The following is a 27,900-nucleotide window of genomic DNA, read 5'->3' as shown; positions in this document are numbered from 1 at the left end:
TTCCAAGACGGCACAGCCAAAACCTGGGACCAAATGCGGGGAGAGGGAGTTGAACCTCCGTTACTCCAGAGATTCCATTTCCATAGAACTCGGAGTGCTCTCTCTGAACTCCTGGGTCCGGATATGGCGGAGCCGCTGGATGTACCGGAGTTATCATACGTGATCACACACAAGGAACCCAAGAAGCTTCTGACGAACCTCTACAGCATAGCTAGATCTCATGGGGGACACCAACTTATGAAAGCTCGACTGGAGTGGCAGAGAGATTTAGGAGCCACATTAGACGAAGCGACGTGGAGTTACTGCTGTGAAAGCACGAAACGTATTTCCCTAAATGGAAAGCACTGGCTCATACATTTTAAGTTCCTCCAAAGAGTGTACTATACCCCAGCACGACTTCACAGATATGGGCTCGGTCCGGAGGCGCACTGCGAGCGCTGCAGAGCAGCGGACGCTGACTTCTTGCATTTGTCGTGGGGATGCCCGGGTATACAAAGGTTCTGGCGCGACGTATTTTCCGAGATGAGCAGGATTCTGGAGGTCGACTTGGACATAGACCCGGGAATAGCACTCATAGGGAGCTCAAGGAGACTTCCGGGGGCGATACGCAGACTCACAGATATGGGGATGCTCATGGCCAGGAGAGTGGTGGCTCAATGCTGGATGCGGGGACCTCTGCCTACTAAGGCCAGATGGTCGCGGGACATGCTATATTGCTGCACGCAGACGGAGGCATACAGTGAGTTATTACCCCCAAAAAGCCACCCGAAAAACTTCTGGGACTTATATAAGACCTACTTGCAGGGACAGCAGATCGAGGACGAGAGCTCCACAGACAGCGTTCCCCAAGGGCTGGCAGCAGACCCCACACGCGATCTGAGCTAGAACACTAACACTTACAGGGGACAATGGGGGCGGGTCAGAGCGTTATGGTGGGGGGAGAAGCAGTGAGACCACAAGGGGGGGCTAGGGGAGGGATACCCAGGAGGGTGATGCACAGGGATGACCATAGGCGGGATTCATCCCATCCAGAAACTTGACTTACAATATCAGAACAGTTTTGGGTACCATCCAGCATGTAAAGCAGGACACGCCAGCGGTAGCGCTCTTCTTAGACATGGAAAAGGCGTTCGATTCTGTCGAATGGCCATTTCTTCTCCAGGTCTTACGCCGTATGGGTCTGGGCGAACCCTTTATTCAAATGATAGGCGCGTTATATGACAGCCCCGCGGCTAGGGTCCGGGTGGGCAATGCGGTTTCCTCCCCCCAGTTCATAGGAAGAGGCACTCGTCAGGGATGCCCTTTATCCCCTCTACTATACGCGCTTGCTGCAGAACCTCTTGCCTGTGCTCTGAGAGAGTATCATAGCCACGAGGGAGTTCGGTTCCCCACATAAAAGCTGGTCGTATCCATGTATGTGGACGACACTTTGCTGTACGCCCACGACCCTGCCGGTTTGCTTCCTCCACTCCTGAGAGAGGTGGTCCGGTTCGGCGCGCTTTCGGGGCTCAGGGTACACTGGGCAAAATCGGTGGTGCTGCCCCTCACTCCGGTGACTACACGGGTAGAGACGGAGTTCCCTGTACAATGGACGGAGGACCCGATCAGATACCTGGGGATCCGGATCCACACGGACCCGGACCTACTCATTGGGCAGAACTACGGGAGAGCGGTCGGTAAGCTGGAGGATGATATTGAGATCTGGTGTAAGCTACCTCTCACGCTGCTGGGCCGCATAGCTATAATGAAGATGATAGTGCTACCGTGATTTCTGTTCCTATTTAATGCATTACCGATCGTTCTCTCTAAAGCCTTCTTTCACCGTCTAACTAGCCTGATGATTAAACTGGCATGGGCGGGCAAACAGCCGAGAATCAAATGGACTACGCTCACCCTCCCGTACAAATTAGGGGGCCTAGCGGAGCCAGATCTCGAATTATACTACAGGGCCACCCAGGCGTCTCACCTGCACACCTGGATTCATGGTGATAAGCAGATTCCGCATGTCCGGCTCGAACGTTTATTCGCTCATCCGGTACCACTCCCGGCGATGATCTGCCAACCGCAGGACCACCGGACGGGAATATTGGATTCCATCTCCTCCTCCAACCACGTCTGGCACTCACTCCTGTTCCGCCAAGGAGGGGCGCTGCTGTATTCGCCGGAGATGCCGATGGAGTGGATGCGCTGGCTCCCTCCCATGGCGGACAAAGCGACTACGCAGAAACTTGCAAAACTGGGGCTGAGCAAGGCGGGTGACCTCTTCCAAGACGGCACAGCCAAAACCTGGGACCAAATGCGGGGAGAGGGAGTTGAACCTCCGTTACTCCAGAGATTCCATTTCCATAGAACTCGGAGTGCTCTCTCTGAACTCCTGGGTCCGGATATGGCGGAGCCTCTGGATGTACCGGAGTTATCATACGTGATCACACACAAGGAACCCAAGAAGCTTCTGACGAACCTCTACAGCATAGCTAGATCTCATGGGGGACACCAACTTATGAAAGCTCGACTGGAGTGGCAGAGAGATTTAGGAGCCACATTAGACGAAGCGACGTGGAGTTACTGCTGTGAAAGCACGAAACGTATTTCCCTAAATGGAAAGCACTGGCTCATACATTTTAAGTTCCTCCAAAGAGTGTACTATACCCCAGCACGACTTCACAGATATGGGCTCGGTCCGGAGGCGCACTGCGAGCGCTGCAGAGCAGCGGACGCTGACTTCTTGCATTTGTCGTGGGGATGCCCGGGTATACAAAGGTTCTGGCGCAACGTATTTTCCGAGATGAGCAGGATTCTGGAGGTCGACTTGGACATAGACCCGGGAATAGCACTCATAGGGAGCTCAAGGAGACTTCCGGGGGCGATACGCAGACTCACAGATATGGGGATGCTCATGGCCAGGAGAGTGGTGGCTCAATGCTGGATGCGGGGACCTCTGCCTACTAAGGCCAGATGGTCGCGGGACATGCTATATTGCTGCACGCAGACGGAGGCATACAGTGAGTTATTACCCCCAAAAAGCCACCCGAAAAACTTCTGGGACTTATATAAGACCTACTTGCAGGGACAGCAGATCGAGGACGAGAGCTCCACAGACAGCGTTCCCCAAGGGCTGGCAGCAGACCCCACACGCGATCTGAGCTAGAACACTAACACTTACAGGGGACAACGGGGGCGGGTCAGAGCGTTATGGTGGGGGGAGAAGCAGTGAGACCACAAGGGGGGGCTAGGGGAGGGATACCCAGGAGGGTGATGCACAGGGATGACCATACACCGTACGCACGCGCCGCTAGTCCCCGCATTGACTCCTAGGCGTAGGGCCAGAACACCCTCAGGGTCCCTTTGCTACCATTGGGAAGGATACTATCAACTAAGGGGGTCGGGTTGGGGCGGGGCAATTACGGAGCTGGCATGGCCCAAGAGCAGGATACCTTGGTGAGGCTATAGGTTGGGTAGGGGGGGGGCACTGTTGTAGGGGAGTTACGGGGATGTTGGGGAGGGTGAAAATTAAAAATCGCACAGGACAATTGGACGATGCCCGCAAGTAGGAACTGTACGACACAAGGTGAACTCTGACATACTCCTACGCCGCCGGACCCCCGGGTTGTCGGCCCCCAGGCTGTGTACTGCATGTAAAGAATTGAATGCTATCTGCTGTGTTGCGGCCGGCCCGGAAGGGTTGTGGGCCAGAAGCTGTGTCAATTGAATTTTCCTCTTCTGTGCAATAAATAAAAAAAATTTAAAAAAGTAAACCGTCTCTGGTCCGGACCTCCCTTAAATGCGTTAACAGGTCCGACCGATCATTAATTAATTTCTTATAAATCAAAGAAATCCTGCTATCTGGCACGTATCCGTCAAGTATTCGATCTTCCAACGGGGAAGGTTCCGGAATAACGGTCCCAATGGGGAAAACAGAGCCCAACGCGTGACGAATCTGTAAATAGAGAAAAAATTCCCGATCACTCAATTCATACTCCGCCTTCAAGACTTAATCCTATCCTTAACCCAGAGATCGCCCACTCTACTGATACCAATCATATCCCATTTCTCAAAGCCTTTCATCCTCCATAAACTTCCCAACTTGGAAGAATCATACAAGGGGGTCGCTCGGGTTAGTCTATCGCTCCACCCCATTGCCGCATTTGCACAATTCCACACATGCACCGCGATCCTAGTAGGTCCAGTAAGCGTCCGGATCGCCGACTTAGAGTATAACGCCCTATTATAATTCCCACCCGGTAACAGCCATCTATCCATCTCAAATGCGGGATCTAGACCCGGACCATACATACCGTGTTTGATCGCACTCAGTTGAGAGGCCCAGTAGTAACGCCTGATATCAGGAAGAGCTATACCGCCGTCGTACCAGGGAAGTGTAAGTTTGGGGAGGGTGATACGGGCATGCCCATCCCAAATCAGCTGTCTCTGTAGACTCTCCACTTCCTGGAAGTATTTTGCCGGAATCGCGTCAAACGTATTCTGAAGCGCGTATAAAAACCGCGGTAGAGACATCATCTTAAAAAGGGTCGCTCGCCCGAGTGGGGACAGAGGAAGGCTGCGCCAACCCACCACGTCGGAACGCAATCGTTGTAGCGGAGGGAGTAAATTACGTTCATATCTGGCCACGGTGTCCAAAGTGATAAAAATTCCCAAATATTTGAAACCCTCTTGTGTAACCTGTATTGGACAACCACGCGGCAATGCAGGGGCTCCACCCACTAGTACATATATACAGGACTTGGACCAGTTAATCACGAGGCCAGAATTGCATCCGAATGAAGTCAACACATCAAACAGCATGTTTAAGGACTTTTGGGGCGAAGTGAGGTACAACAGAATATCGTCCTCAAACTCAGGGATCCACTGTATACCTCTCATCAATGGTTCCCAGCGCAACCATGCAGCCAGAGGCTCCAGGGCAAGCGCGAAGAGGAGCGGAGACAACGGACATTCTTGCTGAGTACCCCTTCCCAGAGCGAAGGGACTGGATACACGACCATTGACTACTACCTGCGCCAACGGTGCCTCATAGTGAAGCTTCATCCAGCTAATAAAGCCAGGACCAAAGCCGAATTTCGCAAGAGCGGCCCACAAATACGACCACTCCACAGTATCAAAAGCCATCGTGGCGTCGAGGGAGACCAAGATGGCCGACTCCAGAAGATAGGGGGCTCTCACGAGAGCGCCGTGTAAGCGTCTCAAATTCAGTGCAGTATTACGGCACGGGATGAATCCGGACTGGTCCGGGTGAATCAAGTCACTAATCACAGTGATAAGACGGTTCGCTAGTACCTTAGCGAGGATCTTTGGCTTCGCATTAAGAAGCGATATGGGTCTGTAGGACGCACAACAAGCACGTGGCTTTCCCTCTATGTGAATCACTACTATCGATGCAAGACGTTGATCGTAAGGGAGGGAGCCAGTATCCCTCGATTCTAAGAACATAGCGCGGAGATATGGTGCAATCCTATCCGGACGCAGCTTGTATAACTCTATAGGGAGACCATTGGGACCCATAGCCTTCCCCGATCGAAGAGAGCTATCTCATCCACTGAAAGTGGCGCATCCAGCAGCTCCCTGTCTGAGTCCGATAGGCACGGCAGCGAAATATCTCTCAACAACTGGTGAGAGTCTTCTTCGGGCCTAACAGACACTGGAGAATAAACCTCCCGAAAATGATCAGCGAAGCACTCAACTATCTCAACCGGGTCAGTCACACGCATTCCATCAGGTCTCTCAATCATCGGAACCACACGACTCGCTCTGTCCTTTCTATCCAACCAGGCAATCAATTTCCCAGCCTTGTCCCCCACATCATACAGCCGCCCCTGTCGCTCCCTACTCATGAGTTTAGCGGTATCAGTCACCAGGGCCCTATAATCAGACTGTTTGAGACCGAGGACATGAAGTTTATCTCGGGTGACCCCCAACTCCAACTCTCCTTCCAGTTCAGTAATGTCAGCCTCAAGTCGGACCACCGCCTCATTCCTGGTCTTTTTAGCACCAGCATTCAATGATAAGGCATGTCCACGAAGGACCGTCTTAAACGCTTCCCACAAGGAAACAGAAGAAGACACCGATCCCTTATTCTCAAGAAAGTAGTGATCAACAGATTTAACAAGTTCAGCACGGGTCTTAGGGTTGTGGAGATACCAGGGGTTAATCGGAGCCACTCGACACCCCAGTGCCCGGATTAGTGTCCATATGAAGCCATACGGGAGAGTGATCCGAAATCCCCCTAGCTAAGTGTCTGATCTCCTTTATCAATGAGGCCTGTGCTGCCGGCATCAAAACATAGTCCAATCTGGACAGGCTACCATGGGCACCTGAGTGGAAGGTAAACTGCGTCCGACCCGGGGGCATCACCCTCCAACAATCAATCAAGCCCAGTGTTTCCAGGAATCCACTCAACCATGATTGGGACCGTGCGAGATCTCGGGGGGGATGGCGGTCCTCTACCCCAGAAACAACAGAATTAAAGTCTCCGCCCACGATCAACATACAGTCAGGAAGTCCCAAGACCACCCTCCCCAGATCAGCAAAGGTCGAAGACTGCAACCCAGGGGGGACATACACAGAAAGCAGCGTGATGGTCTTCCCCTACCATCTACAAGTGAGGGCAGCATAACGCCCTCTATCGTCACACATTACATTGTCAACCTCCAGGGGAAGGGAGTTTCGAACAAGAATACCCACCCCCCTGGAACCGGAGGTGAAACCAGCGTGGGCAACAAGGCGGTATCCTCGCCTATTCATAGCGTGACAAGTGTTCCCAATCAGATGTGTTTCCTGCAATAACACTACATCAGGGGAGAAACGTCTCAGATATTGCAACACCACACCCCATTTTATCCTGTCCCCCAATCCATTAACATTCCAACATAGAAGTCTCAACCCTCTACCCCCCACACTCGAAACGGTAGCAGAGCCCTCCCCACCCGCAGCGCAGCACCCAAATCAAATAGTAAATCAACATGTTGCCTTGAAAAAGAACACACCCCAAACACTCCCCACCCTCCCCCCACAATCCCAAGAGACAAACGCCCCCCACCCTGCACCCCTGCGTTAGACTCAAAAGCCACCCCAACTTGCAGTGTGCCTGTCGCCCTAACATAGAACTAATCTACAAGAAGAAACCCAGAGGAGGAAAGAGTCCCACCCCCCGCCACCTCTAGTTACACACATTAGTCTTAGAAATATGGGAGATGTCAAACCACAGTGACATATCATAAACAGTGTCCGAAACTCTGGAGCTTCCGCTCATTCTTGATCAGGTTGGCCACCCTCAGCTCCGCCGGAGGGTTCCGTGCGATCACGTCGCTCAGGCAAGAAATCAAGCCAGTCACTCACTCTGTCAGGGCGATCAAAGAAAAATGTCCGGTCCTCATATTCAATCCGTAGTCGGGTCGGGAAAAGCATCGCATATTTCAGTCCCATGTCCCTCAGTCTCCGCTTCACCCCTTGGAACTCCATCCTCTGTTTCTGAACCGATTGTGTGAAGTCCGGGTAGAAGCTCACAGTGGTATTCTCAAACTTCACCGGGCCGCCCGTTCGAGATGCCTGCAGGATAGCGTCTCTATCCCTGAAATAGAAGATTCTTTCAATAATCGGACGTGGTGGAGCACCGGTTTTAGGTTGACCACCCCGAACTCTATGCGCACGTTCCACGGCAAAGAATTTGCTGAGGCCTTCAGGAGCAAGATGCGTGAGGATGAGGTCTTCAACAAGGAGATCCATGGAAGAGGCTGTGGAATTTTCCGGAACACCAATGATGCGCACTTTATTGCGTCTCGCCCGGCTTTCAAAATCCTCCAGTCGACGATTAAAGAGGTCATTAGAGGTCCGGAGATTACGCACCTCTGATTGTAGGTCAGTGACATCCGTAGTGAGGCTGGAAGTCTTTAAGTCCAAGGATTTTACCTTCTCGTTGGTTTTTGATAAATCCATTCTGATAATATTGACGTCAATGGCAACTGTGTCAAGTTTGAGGGAAATGGCCTCATACTGTTGATCCATAGATGACTTCATACCAGTGATGGCGCCCATGACGTCTTGCAATGTAAGATCAGCCAACATGGCGGGGTCCTCGGTCACTTCACCCCGATTCCTATTCGCCCCTCCGGGTGACACCTTAGGCTGGGTGTAGCGGTCCATGACGTTCGTTTGAATGGTACCACCTCGGAGAGGGGTCTTGGTTTTGCGTTTCTCGCTGTCGGGTTTGCCCGCCATGCCGGGCGGTAAGCCCCCAAGGAGCGCCCTGGACCTCGTAAAAATGGTTCGTGCGCTTCCCACCAATATTACCAAAAGCAAGCTAGCTGGCGTACGGCATAAACCACAGACACGCCGCCGTGGGCTTACAGTAAAATCCCACGGTCCGGGCGCGACACGGGCTATTGCGACAGGATAGAGATGCGAGAGGGTGAAAACCCAAAAACGAAAATGAAAGTCAGCTCGGGGCAGCAACCAGGACTCCGCAAGCCGTTGTTGTTGAATTACAGCCTGGGCACTCAGACCACCCGAGGCCCGGGGTAGTCCATGGGGCAGGCCACAAAAGTTCAAAGCACCATAAGTTCGGTTCCCGGAGTCCAAATCGATTTCTGAAAACAGCTAGTATGTCAGCTGGGTTGCGTCTTCAATAGCCCGTCGATGTTGGCAGGATAATATTCAGGATAGATGCGGGAGGTGGTGAGGGTCTCGGGAGCACTGGGCTCACGCGGCCATCTTGGATGCACACGTAGCTCCTCCCCCTCGGTCAAGTAAATTTTGCCATGAGAATCGCTTTTCCTTCCTTTTGAAAGATAAGGTAGAGGGATTCAGTCTGGTTTCAGGGGGAAGAGTATTCCAAATCCTAGGCGCCATCCCAGAGAAGGATCATTTGTATGTTGTTTTCTTTATTGAATCTTTGAGGTTTCAGTAGTAGATTGTCTTCGCCACTAGAGGACCTTGAGCCACCGGAGATTGTCAATTTCTGTGCGAGGTAGATGGGCGTCTTGTGGTGCAAGGCCTTATGTGTCATGCAAGCTATTTTTAGATGAATTCTTGCTTCAAACGGGAGCCAATTCAAGGATTTTAGATCAGGAGAGATGTGTGAACTTCTTTTCGGGCCAGTGATGAGTCTTGCTGCCGAGTTTATTGCGGCTCTGAGGGGGGCTGTACTCGCTTTTGGAAGGCCGCATAAAGAGACACTACCATAATCCACACGAGGGATAACTAGCGCTTGTACAGCTTGTTTGAAGTCGTTGACTGTCAAGAATGGCTTCAACTTCCTTAGAATGTTTATCTGACAGTGAGCTCCCTTTGTAGCTTTGCTAACATGTTTCTGCATAGTGAGACTGCTGTCTAGAGTAATTCCCAAGGATTTTGCTGAGTCCACAATAGTTGGTTGAACGTTGAGTGCAGTGAGATGTTGGATTAAGTTTTGCATCAAGGGAAATTTAGCGGGGGCTATAAGGAGGAATTCGGTCTTAAGAGCGTTCAGTTTGAGATGGTTTTCTGCCAACCATGTTTGGGTGGTCATGAGTGTGGAATTAAGCTGTTTAATGTCTTCTAAGGTATTGATCTTTAGATACAGTTGTGTATCATCAGCGTACATATGATATTGCACGTTAGCCACTTGTAGAATTTCAGTGAGTGGCTCCATGAACAGGTTACATAGTGTCCCGGATAGTGAGGAACCTTGCGGGATGCCCAGCCTAACTGGTACTGGGTTGGAAAAAGTGTTGTTGATCTTGAATTGTTGTGTTCGGTTATGTAGAAAGGAGGTGAACCAATTTAGCACTGATCCTGAAAGACCCATCCTAAGTCTGAGAAGATCAAGCAGACTCTCGTGTTTGACCGTATCAAAAGCTGAAGAAAGGTCCAGCAGGATGGGTAGGCATGTTCCATTCTGGTCCAGGATTTGAAGCGCATCATCAATAATGTGAGTCATGGCTGATTCCGTGCTGTGCCCTGCTCTGAAGCCTGATTGATAGTTGTTAAGGAGGTCAAAGTGAACGATATGTTTAGTTAGTTGGTAATGCACACACTTTTCAAGCAATTTGGCCAGGGTAGGGATATTTGATATAGGACGATAGTTGTTAAGATCCGTGGGGTCAGCTGTTGGTTTCTTTAGGATGGGTGAGACCTGACCGACTTTGAGGGTGTCTGGAATGCAACCTTGTTGGAGCGAACTGTTGATGATTTTGGTCAAGTTTTCATACAGTGCAGAGCTGCATTAAAATATGCTGCACTACGCTGTACTGCGCTGCATTCCACATAAGGGAAACACAGCGCAGGCCATATCTACTAAGGCTGGTCTGATGCTACTTTCATACCCTGCACTGACGCTTAACAGATTGCTGTGAGCAATGCACAGCCTACCACCATGGCATAGAGCCACGTGTGCGCACTTCAGCATAAGATGTGTATTAGAAGCATATCCTCTCAGTATAGATCCCTGTGTATAGACACTCGCAGAACAGTAAGACGCATTGGATGTTGCTGTGCACTGCAGCACAGGTTCAAGTAGGCCTTTGGATAAAATTCCGCTCTTTGATTGTGGAGCTTTGCCCACCCCCCTCTCGGTGTGGCGCTCCGAAAAACTTTGCAAAGCAGCATGGTGCGTAGGTATTCCTCTTGGGCGGCTCACCAATGTTAAGTTGGCAAGTACGAGCAAGGATAATCATATTCTAGACCACCTCCAGGCGAGATTCCTCAACATGGGCAGTCAAGGCAGGTCGTAACTGATCGCGTTGAGAAACCTACCGCCGATGTTGAGGAAGCTGCCGCTCGAATAGAACATCTACTCAAGTGGCAAAAAGAAGCAGCTTCCTTTTGCGCTACACGTGGTGCCATTTGTGCTGATTTTACAGTGCTGGACAAACTCCCAGTACTAGAAATCAGCTTGAGCAGCGTTACTTATGGCACTGAGTGCCAGGCCGAAGTCATAAATAAAGGGGCCCGCTCTCTTGAGGGCAGAGCATGTTAGAAACCGAGGGGCAGATTTACAAGGACTGGCGCATGCCTGCATATAAGCAGGGATGCGCCAGTAAAGATGCGACATGCATTTCTACCCTTGCACCACCACGGATGCGTCATATTTGCAATGCGGCGTACCATGGTGCAGGGATAGACAGATGCGTGTTGCATCTGATTGCGTAAGGGCGGCGCATTGCTGGAGTCGTGTCACAAGCTCGACACAACTCCAGCAATGCTCAGGGGTGCCCTATGCCTAACATGCTGCGTCACTCTTTACATCTGCTTCAAGCAGCATGGACGTAAAAGTGACTCAGTGAAATCTTGTAGATTTCACTGCATCACTTTTAAAGGGCTTCCTTACAATGGAACGCCCACCCTGAATACATTAAACCTGACGCAGGTTTAATGTGGTGCAGGGCTTTACAACATGACGCACGTTGTAAACACGTTGCAACGTGGCGCATGGTGTACGCCACCGCTGCATCACAGAAGTGACACAACGGCGTAAATGTGTCACAAGGGGCTTGTAAATCTGCCCCTAAGTGTAGTCCGCCTGTGGTTATTCTGGGTGTAGGCCAGCGCGTCGCTGATGGATGCCTTACCATCCGTGGAGACCCTTACATTCACCCAGGCCTACTTTCAACGCGTCGGTTTCAGGGGGACCAAATATCCCCATTGTTTTCTCCCCCTTTCACTAGGCTTCAGTTTTTCCAGGCTACATTAATAGATAGGGCTTTGCTTCAAAATATATTGGGGTTTGCACTGACCCATCCCCCCCACCCCCCACCCTCTAGTAACACCCTCTTGATGCAAAGCGACACTTCGTGGGCTTGGCACTGTGGGAAGGCCACCTATCCAGTCCAAAACCCTTTTATGTTGGAAAGTAAATACCTGCTGCCTTTTGTGTGCTCAGTAACTTGCTAGCACTGGCTCCACCCATCACTAAATCTGGCGCCACAAGCACTCTCAGCAGCTAAACTGCTTCCCTCTGGAGGATCTGCCTGGGAACAGCCACTCAGTGCCAGCTGCACTCAGTGTGTGGCCATCACAACAAGAGCTCTAAAGAACTGTCTGCAGAAAAGGCTGTTAACTTCTGTCATTCACTCATCACATTTGGAGTGAGGTGGAGGGCTGGGCACTGAGGTGTGAGGAGTGGAGACTGAGGGATGAGGTCTGAGGTGCAAGGGACAGAGATTGAGAAGTCATGAGTGAGGGCTGAGTGAGGAATGACGGACGAGGCATGAGAAGCAAAGGACCGGGAGAGAGGTGTGAAGAATGAGAAGTGAGGGATGAGGAACGAGGGTTGGAGGATGAGGAGTGATAAACGAAAGAGGAGGTGTGAGGGATGAAGAGTGAGGGATGAAGAGTGAGGGATGAGTGATGAGGAGTGACCAATGAAAGTGAAGGTGTGAGGGGTGAAGGATGAGGAGTGATCAATGAAAGAGAAGGTGTGAGGGATGAAGAGTGAGGGATGAATGATGAGGAGTGAACAATGAAAGTGTGAGGGATGAGGAGTGAGGGATTGACGAGGAGTGACAAACGAAAGAGGAGGTGTGAGGGATGAAGAGTGAGGGATGAAGAGTGAGGGATGAGTGATGAGGAGTGACCAATGAAAGTGAAGGTGTGAGGGGTGAAGGATGAGGAGTGATCAATGAAAGTGAAGGTGTGAGGGATGAAGAGTGAGGGATGAATGATGAGGAGTGAACAATGAAAGTGTGAGGGATGAGGAGTGAGGGATTGACGAGGAGTGACAAACGAAAGAGGAGGTGTGAGGGATGAAGAGTGAAGGATGAAGAGTGAGGGATGAGTGATGAGGAGTGACCAATGAAAGTGAAGGTGTGAGGGGTGAAGGATGAGGAGTGATCAATGAAAGTGAAGGTGTGAGGGATGAAGAGTGAGGGATGAATGATGAGGAGTGAACAATGAAAGTGTGAGGGATGAGGAGTGAGGGATTGACGAGGCGTGACAAACGAAAGAGGAGGTGTGAGGGATGAAGAGTGAGGGATGAAGAGTGAGGGATGAGTGATGAGGAGTGACCAATGAAAGTGAAGGTGTGAGGGGTGAAGGATGAGGAGTGATCAATGAAAGTGAAGGTGTGAGGGATGAAGAGTGAGGGATGAATGATGAGGAGTGAACAATGAAAGTGTGAGGGATGAGGAGTGAGGGATTGACGAGGAGTGACAAACGAAAGAGGAGGTGTGAGGGATGAAGAGTGAAGGATGAAGAGTGAGGGATGAGTGATGAGGAGTGACCAATGAAAGTGAAGGTGTGAGGGGTGAAGGATGAGGAGTGATCAATGAAAGTGAAGGTGTGAGGGATGAAGAGTGAGGGATGAATGATGAGGAGTGAACAATGAAAGTGTGAGGGATGAGGAGTGAGGGATTGACGAGGAGTGACAAACAAAAGAGGAGGTGTGAGGGATGAAGAGTGAGGGATGAAGAATGAGGAGTGACTGATGAAAGAGTGAGGGGTGAGGAGTGAGGAGTGAAGGTTGGAAGATGATGAGTGAAAAATGAAAGAGGAGGTGTGAGGGATGAAGAGTGAGCGATGAAGGTTAAGGAGTGATCAATGAAAGTGAAGGTGTGAGGGATGAGGGATGAAGGATGAGAAGTGATCAATGAAAGTGAAGAGTGAGAGATGAAGGATGAAGAGTGGTGAATCAAAGTGAAAGTGTGAGGGAGGGATGAGTGAGGAATGACGGACGAGGGGTGAGAAGTGAAGGATAAGTAGAGAGGCATGAAGAGTGACAAGTGAGGGATGAGGAGTGAGGGATTGAAGATGAGGAGTGATCAATTAAAGTGAACGTGTGAGGGACGAATAGAGAGGAATGAAGGCTGGGGAGTGCCCAATGAAAGTGGAAGTGTGAGGGATGAAACGTGAGGGATTGGGGTGAATGATGAGGTGTAAGGCATTTGCAGTGAGGGGTGGAGAAGGAAGGTTGAGAAGTGAGGATGGTGAGTGAGGTGAGAGGACCTAGGGACAAGGGATGATAATGGAGGACCAATGAGTGAGTGTGGAGGAGTGAGAAATGGGCAGTGTGGAGAGAAGTATAAGGAGTGAGGGATCAAATGAGGGATAGAAATGAGACGAGAGGGGCCATAAGGAATATATGATGTTACAACGCAAACATTTACAACGCATGCTTTTACAATGCGGTTTTTACATTGCAATCAACATTACATCGCATGATTTTCCAACGCATGCCATTGCAACACATTTTGAAAAACTACATTTACAATGCATACCATTACAACATATACCATTACAACGCGTAATACTTTTAGGGTCCCAGTAGGGAAATTGTTGGATTGTGTAGGGGTAAACATTACTATTCCCATCTACCCCAAAACCCATACCCACCCTAAAACAAAAAAAAACCCCAGTACTTACCTTATAATGCATTGTAATGGCATGCATTGTAAAGGCATGCATTGTAATGGTATGCATTGTAATGGTATGCATTGTAATGGTATGCATTGTAAAGGCATGCATTGTAGTAACATGCTTTGTAATGCATGCATTGTAATGGGATGCGATGTAAAGGCAGCTGCGTTGTAAGAGCTGCATTGTAAAAGCAGTGCAGTGTAATGACAGCGTTGTAATGGATGTTTCCCACAATAAGTGATGGGTGATGAATGATTGACCATTAATGATGGATGAGAAAGGAGGGATGTGAAATGAGGGATTTAGTCTGAGGGAAGTGACCAATGAGAGAGGAGTGAGGTGTGAGGATGCTCTGGATTGGACGCTGTAATCCTGAGGTCCATTCTCAGGTGTTTTCTGTGCACGTGGGTGTGGTCCTGGAGGCCCCGTTGCCATGAAGATGCCACCCTGAGAGAAGGTGTGTTCATTACAGATTTATTATGTGAGTTCCTCAGGTTGCGGCACTTTAAAGTTCAAGGCATCGGGTATTAAAATAGAAGCCAAAGCTCTAAATGCAGAGAGCACTTTGAAATAATTACGAAAAGACCATGATGTAAACATGAATTGGCATCAACTGTAAACAATATTTTCATGACAAAGAATGAATCATTCTTTCCGCTGTTAAATATATGCTTCAATGTGTGGGATTGTGTTTCCTGCTGCAGACAAAAGCACCCCCCCCCCTCCATTAGGGTATTGAATTCTGGATGCAGCATTGCTGGTAACTGGAGCTCCATGGGGCTGCACTTTTTTTGAGTTGAGATTTGCAAAGTATGCAGTGTGTGGATTATTTGATAGGGCTGAAAATACAATGCAAAGGAGAAAACACAGCAGGCGCTGAACCCCTCTGTTATATCCTGGCTTTGTTGTTATGCATGCAATCTCTTGCTCTGCCAGTGGAGTGTTCATCCAATGATGTATTACAGAATGTTGGGAGCCAGAGATGTGAGTTGAGAAGGGCTGACCACCATACTGGCTGCTTTTGGGGGGATCTTCGGGGAAACATCCATTACAACGCAACTTTTACCACGCAGTGCCTTTACGACGCAACCATTACAACGCATGTCGTTACAACGCATTGCACTGGGGGGGGGGGCTCTAGTATAGGCAATAGATTTAATTTACTATCCAACACCTTCCCTACTATCCACGGGGACTGGAGTTGGAATAGTAAATTAAACTATTCACTATCCAGCACCCCAAAGCGCTATGCGTTGTAAAAACTGCGTCGCAACAGCATGCGTGGTAAAAGCATGCGTTGTAATGTCATACATCCGGGTCTTCGTATTGGTCTTGTATTGGATTTAACTGGATGACTTGTAACTATCTACAAATAAACATCTAAAGATCCTCTACACCAGTCATTCTTGTGGTCTTGGTATGTCAGTGTAGACTGATTGTTGGTGTTAAGGCCCCCCTTGAACACACACACCTCTGTAGGTGAATATCACCTCCACCCAGGAGGCTCTGTTTGTGTTGGGCACGAGACAGCGCCCAGAGGCCCCTGCGTAGCCACAGAGTATGCCACCCTGCCTGCTGTCTGTGAGTCCACACTGTAGGTCCTGGACTGTCAGGCACGTTGCCAGTCTCTTGGGCCTGACCCAGAGCTGAAGTGCCCGTCTGAGCGTCAGGGTGTAAGAGGTGTGGGTGAGGGATTGGTGCCCACAGGTCGAGGCTGCAGTCCCTCACCCTGAGGCAAGCAGGAACCCTCAGAGGCCTGAGGGAGGCTCTGAGGCTCGTCCTTTGGGGCATGAGAAGGCTTCCAGACTGAGACTGTCTGGGGATGCTCGCAAGGCCCTCTGGGATAGTTCTGGAGACAGAAGATGCTGTGACTAGTCCTTAGTGGGGACACTAGACCCTCACCTTCCAGGGAAGGGGGGGACTGGTGTTCAGGGGTGGACACACTGGGACTGACCCCCAGAGGAGTGCATGGAAGGGGACTGTCAGTATTGGCACTGCAGAGGTAGTGGTGGGCCTCACCTGAGGGTAGGAGATCTCAGGGCGCAGTAATTAGCTTGATAATATTCCTTTAAAGCACAGCGACGTCCAAGAGAGTGGTGTGACCCACTCCCCTAGGGGAAAGGGTGCCTTGAGACACTCTTCCTCACCACAGGGCACCGACTGGTTGTGGTCCAGTCCCTTCTGCGTAGGCCTTGCATGGTATATTTGCTGGTTGTATAACAGTGGCCTCAGGTGATGTACACCGGTCACTTCTGGGTGAACCAGCAGCGAGGAGTGGGAACAGCTAGGTCCCAGGCATTGTGGACCTTTTGATTAATGTGTGACTACAAAGGACACCACCCCTTCCAAGACCAGATCACTGGTATCCCCAGGTAGGGCTAATTGAGCATATATTTTAGATTTAGGGATCCTAGAGCCCTGATGAATACACCAGACCAGATAGACTAATTACTGTGGGCAGAAACATGTTGGCTAGTATGAGACAGGTATGAGCTATTGTTCTCTGTTTACCCACCCAATATAGTGTTTTTAGATATACCTAGAGTCTTCACTAATAAATGAACAACCGAAGAGCTCTAAGGTATTTTTAGATTATCTGTACCCTGCATTGCCCAGTAGTTTGGTTAAAAAACTCCCTCCTACCGCCAAGTCTTGAGGAGGTCGAGTCCGCCCTACTAGCACCATCTTATCAGGGTGGGGAGAGGATGTCGATGATGAGGCATGACACTAATATGTGTGTGAGACAACCGCTTCCATAAAGGATGGCTTTCCTACTCGGCATAACAGAAATCCTGTTATGTCTATTTTGTGCATGTGCTGAACACTTTCCTGAAACACTGTTCCTGAGGGTTGTACCGCCATCACTTATGGGCAGACTTTGCATGGTATATACGCTGGTTGCAGAACCGTGCTGCCAGGGGTTGTACAGCAGTCACCTCTGGGTTGACCTTGTATGGTATATATGCCGGTTGTATAACAGTGCCGCCAGGGGTTGTACAGCAGTCACCTCTGGGTTGACCTTGCATGGTATATATGCCGGTTGTATAACAGTGCCGCCAGGGGTTGTACAGTAGTCACCTCTAGGTTGACCTTGCTTGGTGTATATGCTGTTTGTATAACAGTGCCCCCAGGGGTTGTACAGTAGTCACCTCTAGGTTGACCTTGCTTGGTATATATGCTGGTTGTATAACAGTGCCCCCAGGGGTTGTGCCACCGTCACTTCTGGGTGGACCTTGCATGGTATATATGCCGGTTGTATAACAGTGCCGCCAGGGGTTGTACAGTAGTCACCTCTAGGTTGACCTTGCTTGGTATATACGCTGGTTGTATAACAGTGCCGCCAGGGGTTGTACAGTAGTCACCTCTAGGTTGACCTTGCTTGGTGTATATGCTGTTTGTATAACAGTGCCCCCAGGGGTTGTACAGTAGTCACCTCTAGGTTGACCTTGCTTGGTATATATGCTGGTTGTATAACAGTGCCCCCAGGGGTTGTGCCACCGTCACTTCTGGGTGGACCTTGCTTGGTTTATATGCTTGTTGTAAAACAGTGATTCCAGTAGTTGGGACTCTCTTTGCTTCTGGGTGGGCCCCGCACAGCACAATCCCGGGCCACCTGGGGTTGCATCTTTGTTGCATACTCCAAATGACATACTCTCTGGTAGACCCCACCCAACCTGATGCTATACACTCTGTGCATTGTATAGCAGTCTCAGCATCTCCCCTATAGCCAAGCTGCATCCAACACCAACACCATACCAACCACACAATCCAACAGGACCCCAGGGACCAGATCAAGGTTCTTTGTAGCCTCGTCGGTGGTCAGAAGTACTACATGAATGCCACAATACCATACTATACCTTCTGTCAGATTCAGAAGGCAGGGAGGACCTGGAAAATGCTAATTTATAATTTTATTCTTAAAACATAGTAGCCAGTGGGACAAGATTGCCCTTTACTATGAACATGGTAAGGTTGCACCGCAGCAGACCATCACCGCCACCGTACCAGTGTTCATGGAGAACTTTCTTTGACTTTTTGGCAGGAAAATGTTAATATTGTGTCTGTGCCTGTGTGTGTTTATTTGGCGAACATCTCGATCCGAAACCCTTTAGAAGAGATTTTGTTAAGCTCCATGTAAATAGGAACTGAGTAGAGGGTGGTGACAACAGAGAGAGCATGGGTGGGACATGACATTCCTACTCCATGTGCCATCGGCATCTGTGTTTATGTTTCAACCAAGCTTACATTGGACATCAACAAGTGTGGCTGGGGTGGGATGGAGACGCAAGCGGCACATGTGGCATTGGCCAAGGCAAGGGTATGGTGCGTGTCTGTGATATCAGTCGAAGCGTGGGTATCGTTGGCACATGTGATATCAGCCTAGGTGGGGTTTATTGGGAAAAGTGATACTGGCCAAGGTATGGTATGGGTCGAGGTAATATCGACCAAGATGGACATCTGGTGGGCACACATGATATCGGTAACATGGGGGTACGTGGGGTGCATGTGGTATTACCCAAGGTGGGGGTTTTTTGGCCCATGTGATATCAGCCAAGGTAGGGTTTAGGGGGAGAGGTGATATTGACCAAGGGTTGGTATGGCGGTTGGAGGTGATATCGGCCAAAGTGGGCATCTCGTCATCCATGTGATATCAGCCAATGCTGGGGCCTGGTGGGCACTTGTAATATTGGCCAAGGCAGAAGCATGGTAGGTGTATGCGATATCAGCCAAGCTTGGTTTTGGTGGAAATAAATGATATTGGCCAAGGTGGGGGTATGGTAGGCATAAAAGGTTCATCAACATCACTTTATTATAAGACACTTGTTGCATGTGCGATAGGGAAGTGCAAAATGTAATGGACCATGGTAAAATGTATAATTCTACTCTTCATTGCATTGCAAAATAAGGAACTATTTGTCCAAATTTGCTTCTGGCATAATTACTCGTTTTGCATAAATATTCTCTGCAAAAGTGAATTTGTGCTATTTTGTCTCACAAAAAGTATTTTTGTAGAATTTTTCTATGACAATTGGTTGAAAGAGTTTGATGAAGTGAAGTTTTTTCGCAAAATATAAAAATATTCTGCACAGCACTATTTTGAAGCTCCTGTGTTCAAGGGAAAGATATCAGGAGGAAGAAAACCTGAACGAAGAGGAGCGGGCATTGTGGTGTTCTTTTTTTACAGTTTTCATATAGCACAAACTCGCCCCGAAGGCATTGAAGCGCTTTGCATGAGAACATTACACAAAGTAACTCTGACATTTTTTAGGCACAACGAGATGAAGTGATTTGCCCAAAAAACACCGGATGTCAAGCCGACGCCGTGACTCGAACCTGGTTCCCCAGTTCCAAATTTGTGAGCTCTGGCAGTAGCGACACATCCTCTTTCCTGTCAGTCACGAAGGACTAAAAGTCCTGTTGAATGAGGGACATCCAGATGAGGTAGGTGTAAAAGGGATGTATGACATTACAACGCATGCTTTTACCACGCATGCCTTTACATTGCAGTTTTTACAACGCATGCTGTTACAAAGCATAGCGCTAAGGGGTGCTGGATAGTGAATAGTTTAATTTACTATTCCAACTCCAGTCCCCGTGGATAGTAGGGAAGGTGTTGGATAGTAAATTAAATCTATTCCCTATCCTAGAGCGCCCCCCTGCGCAATGCGTTGTAATGACATGCGTTGTAATAGTTGCGTCGTAAAGGCACTGCGTGGTAAAAGTTGCATTGTAAAGGATGTTCCCCGTGTAAAAGATAAGATTTATTGTAGTAAGCTTGGAAGAGCAGAGAGCCCACAACCACTCTTTTGCTGCCTTCAGTGCAACTGCTTTCACCACAACAGTTTGAGCAGAACACCCAGGGTCAGTAGAACATGGATTAACTTGAAAGTACACACACATCCTGAGCGGGAGCACGGGACGATAACAAATTGTCCTCAAAGACATAAAGAACAACTTGTTAACACAACATCACTTCTCTTTTTATAAATAAAAGAAAGTTGAACAAATATTAACAATAAACAGAAGTAATGTAAGAATGCAAAATAACACCAACATTGGAAGGAATACTGTCAAACGCAGGGGAAGGAGCAACCGGGGTTAAATGAGAAGTAATCTTTCCTTGAGAGAGATCCAACCAGGAACTTCTCTCACCATGCTCAAGGTAACACATACCTTTATGTTTAGCAGCTGTAATCTTTGAAGCTTGCTCCTGGGTGACTTTCACCAGACTCCTCCTATTTTACCACCCTCCAAAAGAATGGCACCTTTAAAAATCCTAACAACGTTGAGGTAGACTAACCCTATTGTTTTATTTTAATGAGCACCCAGTCACCAACTGAATACTGAACTGCTTTAATATTATTCTTATTGCAATAAAATCTAGATACTGCTTCATGTTTTCTAGAAACTTCATTCCTCATACCATCAGAGTTATCCTTTGCATTATCTGTACCATTAGAGAACTCTCTGACCCAACCAGGACATAGCTTACATCTAGGCAATCTGTTGCATAACAATTTAAAGGGAGATAGTGTGGTGTAGTGTGATAATTCCAAATGTTCTCTCTTAAGAAATTTTCAACCTGCAAGCCGGCCCATAAGGCAGTTTGTAAAACTTCCTTTAAAAATGTGTTGACACTCTCTACAAAACCATGTGAAGTTGGAGAGGACTTGAACTGTGTGCCATTGTCAGTTACACGTTCTTTTGGTGGTCTTTCAACTTCAAATACTTTGTTCAGAAAATTCATGGCAGTTGATGTGTCAGGTGTCGATACAAAATTAAAACAAAACCATTTCGAAAGGTATTCCACCAGAAATAACATGTACCTCTTACAAGTACAAAGAAGTTCAAAAGGATCAGCAAAATCAGGTGCAAATTTGTCCCATGGTGCATCCGGTAAAGGAACCATATGTAAGTCAGACTCCATTGATTTCCAATGTTTTTCAGAATTCAAGCAAATACTGCATCCCAACACCCATCTGTTAACCTGAGCATCAAGTCGAGGGCCACCAATGATATTGTTTCAAGTTACGAATAGTGGCTGTAATTCATAATTACCTTTATCGGCATTTTGAAATAAGAGTTCTCTTAAATTGGTGGGAGGAACTAACAACTCATGGCGGAGTAAAAATCCCTCAACTGCAGACAATTCTTCTGAAATTTGGGTAAATACTTTAAGCTCAGATTCCAACAAGGCCAACCTTATTCAACATGTTTGATAACTTGTTGGATAATTAAATCATCATTAAGAGAGTTCAACCAAGACTCTCTCGAGATGGAGGGATGATTTTCAGCAAAATCCCCAAAAAGAGCCACCACACATTCAACCTCTTCCTCAGATTCACACAATGTACCATTGGCATGAGGCAGTCTAGACAAGCAATCCGCTCTGGCATTCTTCTCATCAGGAAGATAATGAATAGTGAAGTTATATTCTTGCAATTTTGACAAAATTCAAACTAGCCTTGCAGATGCCTTACCTGTGCCATTAAGTAAATAAATAAGTGGTTTGTGATCAGTTAAGATTTGAAATTGTGTGCCCCACAAATATGTTTTGAATTTTTCAATTGCCCATGCACACGCGAACGCTTCTTTTTCAATAGTGCTGTAGGTGAACTCAGCTGAGCTTAAAGAGCGTGACACAAATGCAACTGTCTGCTCTTTCTTGTCCAACCACTGAGATAGAATTGCACCTAGCCCTAACTGACTGGCATCCACAGTCAGCAAACATGGCAGCACAGCTGTAAAAGCTGATAAAATAGGTGCTGAAGTGATGAGGAATGTGATCCTAGAAAAAGACTCATTGACTGCATCAGACGAGTCAAAAGCTTGACCTTTCCGTAATAGATCTCGCAAGGGTAGTACTATCAAAGCGTATCCATGTATAAAATGTGAGTAATATTCACATAATCTTAGAAATGAGCGAAGTGTATCTTTGTTAGTCAGTGGAGAAGTATCTTGAATAGCACAGACAAGTGACATTTTAGGTCTAATGCCCTGACTAGAGACGCAGTGAATGATCCAACTGGCGAACCATAAATGTGCACTTTTCTATTCTAAGTGGGATACCTATATTCTTAAAAAACTCAAAACCCTTTCCAAAATTAAATTGTGTCCCCTAGTACTCTAGGCATAAATAAGCACATCATCCTAAAATTTCTGTACCCCTTAAAATAGTGTCCATGAACTTTTGAAACACGCTTGCTGCAGAGGCCAGACCAAAAGGATGTTCATCAAAGGCTTCCAGATGAATGTCAATTTCAGCCAACAACTTTGTCCCTTCTTTTTCTGTGAAAAGTACATCTGAAACGATGGTGATGGGTGAACCTGATTCTGCCATAAAGTCAACAGCTTCTGGTGCCACAATGACTTTGCACCAGGGGCCTTTCACTGCAGTCTGAGAAGCTTTGTCAAAAGAAATGGTTAAAATAACTCTAGATAACTCGTGCGCATGAATCCGTGGTGACATCTACAGAAACAATCCTTATTGTGTTCTTAGAACTTCTGCACACCGCATGAAATGTCAAAGTTTAAAACATTTGTTGCAGCACTTATTGCTGGCAGGACAATTTGGATTATTACCAATATGTATCTTTGATCCACACCTAAAAGATATACTGGATGTTTTCCTGAATGATCCTCTTGCAGATTTGTTTCAAGCATCAGTCAGAATGACTTCAGTTTCTACGGACACAGATGATATGGATGTACCACAGGCAGAAGGTTCTGCAGACATCAACTTCTATACTTTTTGCAATTTCACTTGTTTCAGCTAAACCAGTAGTCTTTCTTGGATTTTCTTTAAAAAATAACTGGTTTACCGCACAACCAAAATTGCAAGTAGAGGCTAACAGTGGTAGTGCAGAAATGTACTCCTCTGCTGATTCATCAATATTCTGTTTTCTACTCATGAAGTTAAAACTTTTAAGCAAAGTACTTGTCCCTTCAGGATACTTTTTCATGAGTCTAGCTCCAGCCTCCGCATAAACATTCCAAGCCTCCTGTGCACCTGCTGGTGCATCAACTTGCGGTAAATTATTTAAAACTTGTTGCCTCTTGTAACCTAGATGACAATATAAAAGTGCATTTTCTTTTAGTATCAAATTCTATGGCATAATTTGCAACCAAATAGTTTTCAAATGATTCAAACCAGTGTTTCCATTGCCTAACTGTTTTTTCAGGAGCAGTAAGAAAATGTGAAATATGAAGAAGTTGGTTGTTAGAAGCCCTGCTGATTTAAATTGTGATTGCTCAATATATAACTTCCACAAAAAAAAACAACCAAAATGAAATGCATACCTATAAAATAGTTAACTGGCAAAGAGTAAATGTAAATATTCCAATAACAGAACTGGAAATGAGTCTTGGGAATATAAGTGAAAAATACAATTAGCAAGCAAAGCCAGCAGGGATAACTTGGTGTAACAGTAGCAATTAAGGAGTTGAGCCAGGTGTGCCTGCCACCGAGTGTGCAGTCAGAATTACAAAAGCGCTGCAAAAAAGGTGTGCCTGTCAATGAGTTTGCAGGCAGAATTACAAAAGTGCTGTAAAAAAGGTGTGCCTGTCACTGAGTGTGCAGGCAATGTAAATTATAATTTAAAACACAAGGTGTGCCTGTCACAGAATGTGCAGGCAAAGAGTAAAGAACCCTGCCGCGTGGATCCTGAATAAAGATGCCTGCCAGGAGCGTAGCGTGTCCTGCTGACGCTCAGGGTGCCTGCCAACAGGAGTCCAGCAACTGATGACGAGAGCATAGGGTGCGCTCACTTCCCAACTCACAGGAAGCCCCTCCGACAAACAGGAGGGGCTAAGCACTGAGGTTCCGTGGTTTTTGGGACCGGACTCCATTTTGTTTAAGCTGTTCGTGACGCCATTTTGTGTTGCCCTCACGTAGGCCGTGGAGGTAAACGAACGAACAAAGTTGCATGGGCTTCATTGTTCATGTACGTATTAACTAGGCCTTTTCCGACTTGCGAGTGAACTGCAAGATGCTGACCCCGTCACCTGAAACTGACCCTTTTACGAAGCCAATTTCTCTAACTGATCGTTGTCTGAAATTGCCAATCAATGTTCAGGATATCGTTAACTTTTGGTTTCTTACACATATCTTATCCTACTTAGCATCTGAATTGTTTCTTTTCTTTATGACTTTTCATTACATGGGTAGTGCTTTCAATTATGGGTTTGTCCGGCTTGTGGTAATCGAATTTGGGACAGTCCTAATAATTAACTTGTGGGTTGGTACGATGTAAAGTGAGCTTTTTGGAATGTAATAACGTGTGTGAAAATGTATTTCATTCGTCAGATTTTGTCGCAGTGGGTGTGCATTCGTAATTAAGTAAATTGGGGATAAAAAGTGATGTCTTGCTCTACGAAAGTTGAGCCGTCTCCTGAGTTGTCCACCGTGTTGTATTGCTTGGTTTACTGTTACTAGCTGCAGCTAATAAATTTGATGTCTGACGCCACCTAGAAGTATTCCGTGTCTCTGTTTGCCAGGACAGGGGAACGCGAAGATTTCGGGTGTGTCCCTGACGCCGCTGGGTTCTGAAAACCCGGTTCTTCAGTTGGCGCCCAACATGGTGCGACTTCAGCGGTACCGGTCCAAGCCCGAGGATCATGAGGAGCCACGTGAGGAAATTCTGGAGGAAGGCCGCCACTTCATCGACCCCTGCATGTCGACGTGGACCGAAGGTGTTTTCTGCGAGGCTTCCCGCTTTCCGACGGCTAGGAAGGATTGCTGTTCTGACTGTCGCCCTGTCTTGGACCCTCGATTGATTCTTTGTAGAGCGAGACGATAGGCGGTCTTCTGGTGGCATGACAGATACTTTGGTTAAGTATAAGTGGGTCGCTCCCACGACTTTGTTTTGGTTCTTGGTTTTGATTTGATTTGGAAAATGGAGAAGAGCATGAGAGTGAAGTCTCAGATAGACAACGTTGCATGGCCATCGATAAATGTTATCCGGCCTTGCCGCCTTCTCCTCCGAAAGTGATTGAAGACCCTGAAAAAGATTCTTTAATCTCTCATTTACTGCGATTGCAACCCCCTTATGTGCAGGGTGCTACTGCGCCTCCATTACCCCCGGTTGTTCCACCCTTTGTTGTTCAGCCTCCTGCTGTTGTTCAGCCACCCGTTGCTGCACAGATGGTTCTCCCTCCGACTGCGCAACCCCCTCTAGGGTCACAAGCTTTGCTATCAAGTTTGCCTCAGACTCCATTGCCTTCTATTTCTGCATCTTCGACTCCTACTGTTCTTGTCCCTACACCTCTTTTGCCTCAAAATACTTATTCTTCTGTTCTTATGTCTGCTTCTTCTCCTTCTGCTCGAAAACGAATGACTGAGACTGTTGCTAATCTTTTGTCTCCATTGTTTGGGTCACTGAATATGACCCCTGTTTCGGAACGTAAGCAGAATCGTAGTCAGCTTCCTAGTGCCGAGGAACGGGCAGTGTTGGATTTGTTGGCTCGTAAATGGGTTTTAAATGCTTCCAGGTATGATTTGCCAGCGGTTATGGATGTTTTCTTTCAGTGGGATCCGCCTAAGCAAAGGTATGTTTTTGATGTAATGTATACTTTTCTGCGTCAGGAATGGGAAGATAATGAGTTGGGTCCGATTCCGCAGGATGTGCTCGATGTCCAGTCAGAATTTGCTAAAGGGACGATAGTTGAATCTGATGTTACAGATGCTGTGGAGACGATACTTGCTTTCAGAACTAGGCTTCTGTCTCCGACATTGCACGAACCTGATTCCTCTGTTAGGAGGAAAGTGAAGCAGTATCCTATGAGAGAGGTTCCTCCTGTATGGAGAGAGGCAGTTCAGGCTAATGTCAATTTGTGTATTGCGGCTGCAGAGGACATTTTCAGCGAGTGTGGGTACATGTCCCTTGGAAGAGAGCAGAGGTCTTGGCTCTTAAGCAGACCTTACCTGACCCCCGTAAGAATCCTACTGGTTATTATAAGGAGTTGTCCCAGACAGTTGATGCGTGCATTATGATGGGTAATGTAGTCCCTCAACCTTTGTGGGCGAAGATCCGTCATGAGGATCATGCGCCAGAGCTAGGAGATACATGGGCGAATATTACTGCTGCGGATGGTCGGCAGGTAGGAGGTGCCAAACCTGAACCTTTAGTTGCAGATTTACCTGGTAGAATTATTAATTTTATGAAAACTATGATGCCTCCTTTACGAGTGAATTGAGATAAGTTAGCAGCATGCAAACAAAAGAAAGACGAGAGTGTGTCTGATTTCTTTACTAGGTTTGAGGAGACGTTTATCGATCATAGTGGTCAGGATATGAGTACGGAGGGTGGTCAAAGGTTGTTTGTGGACACATTTGTCTTTAATTTGCATCCAGAACTTTCTAATAAGTTGAAGGATTCTGAGAGTTCATGGGCTGTTTCTTCGTCGGCCCAGATATTGGCTACTGCAAAATATTACGAGAATAGGGATAAAGATGAGAAGGATAAAGCAGAGAAGAAAACTAAAGAGCTAAAGACGAAAGTCCTTTTGCAGCAAGCTTATCCGCCTTGTCCGAATCAGCCTCAGTTTCAGCAACCTTCACAGTTTCAGAGATTGTTACAGAAGCCTGAGCCTTATGTTCCGCGATTCTTTCCAGGACCTAATCAGTGTGCTTATTGCAGAGGAAGGTCATTTCAAGAACAGTTGCCCAGTTTTGTTACAGCGTGCGAATGGTGTATCTGGTCAAAAAAGTCGTGGTTGTTTCCAGAAAGCTCCTAGGGGTAGGGGACGTGGTGTGTTTCCCCAGAATGAGTGTTCCTTTTCCCTCAGGATTCTGAGAATTATTTTGATAGACAGAATATTCCGACTGGTCAGTCTGCCCAGTATTATGTTGAGGATTACTGTGTTGAAGGTGAGAGTGTTGGTTATAATGACAGTTAGGACAGCCATGGACAAAGTGAGGGAGTAGTGTCAGTGCCAGTAGACCAGAGTGGACCTTATGTTGAAGTGAATACATCAGAATACATCAGATGTGGTAGAACCTTTTCTTTTTGATACTGGTGCGACGAAGAGTTCTATCATGCACTCTAAACTTCCGGCACCCCTTTGTCTGGCTTGACCAATGTTTCAGTAGGATTTTCAGGCGCCCCAGTTCGTAATCCGGTTTCTAGTCCTTTGTCCCTCTCTATTGACCCTTGTGAATTGGAAGCTCCACTTATTCTAATGACTGGTTGTGGTGAGAATCTGTTGGGTTTGGACTTGTTGAAAAGATTGTATGCGACATTACATTGCTCTCCTTCAGGAGTACATCTTACCGTGGGTAAGAAAGTGATTTCTCCGATGTATTTGTCTAAAGATTGTCTTCCACTGGAATTGCGTTCTCTTCCTGACACACTTTGGGCTACAGGTCCAAATGATGTTGGTCTTTTGCAGATTCCACCCTACGTTGTTACCCTTAAGTCGAATGCTAGGCTACCTCGTATTCCACAATATAAAATATCTAGTGATGGCGAGAAAGCTCTTCTAGCGATTGTCTATGATTTGGTTGAGAAGGGTGTAGTTGAGGAAACATGAGGTAATGTGTGTAATAGTCCTGTTTTG

Source organism: Lissotriton helveticus, chromosome 8 (genome assembly GCF_964261635.1).
Source record: "Lissotriton helveticus chromosome 8, aLisHel1.1, whole genome shotgun sequence".
Classification (NCBI taxonomy): domain Eukaryota; kingdom Metazoa; phylum Chordata; class Amphibia; order Caudata; family Salamandridae; genus Lissotriton; species Lissotriton helveticus.
Note: the sequence above shows the minus strand (reverse complement) of the source record.